The sequence below is a fragment of the Ptychodera flava genome, chromosome 9, assembly GCF_041260155.1.
Source record: "Ptychodera flava strain L36383 chromosome 9, AS_Pfla_20210202, whole genome shotgun sequence".
Taxonomy (NCBI): Eukaryota; Metazoa; Hemichordata; class Enteropneusta; family Ptychoderidae; genus Ptychodera; species Ptychodera flava.
In genome coordinates this window covers 12083499-12083801 of record NC_091936.1, presented here as the reverse complement: position 1 = coordinate 12083801, position 303 = coordinate 12083499, and positions in this window count along the sequence as shown.

Here is a 303-nt window from a genome sequence, read left to right as displayed (position 1 = left end):
TAGTTCTCTCATAGACTGCCATGTAGGCCTACAGTGGAATTCCAAAATCACATTTCTTGCACAATCATGGACTTATAACCACTCTAGTCTAATCAAGAACATTATATCAATAATCAAGCATACATAAATGCACAGATTTACCTAATTTTGTATTGGGAAAAAATTGTTCATAATTTCATCATAGATTGCCATGTATAATGAATCAACATTTTTGATGACATCCCAAAATCAATTTCTTGTGCACAAATTAAGCATTAACCCCCGCCGCAGGGGGGTATACACGAGATTTTGGTACAATGCACG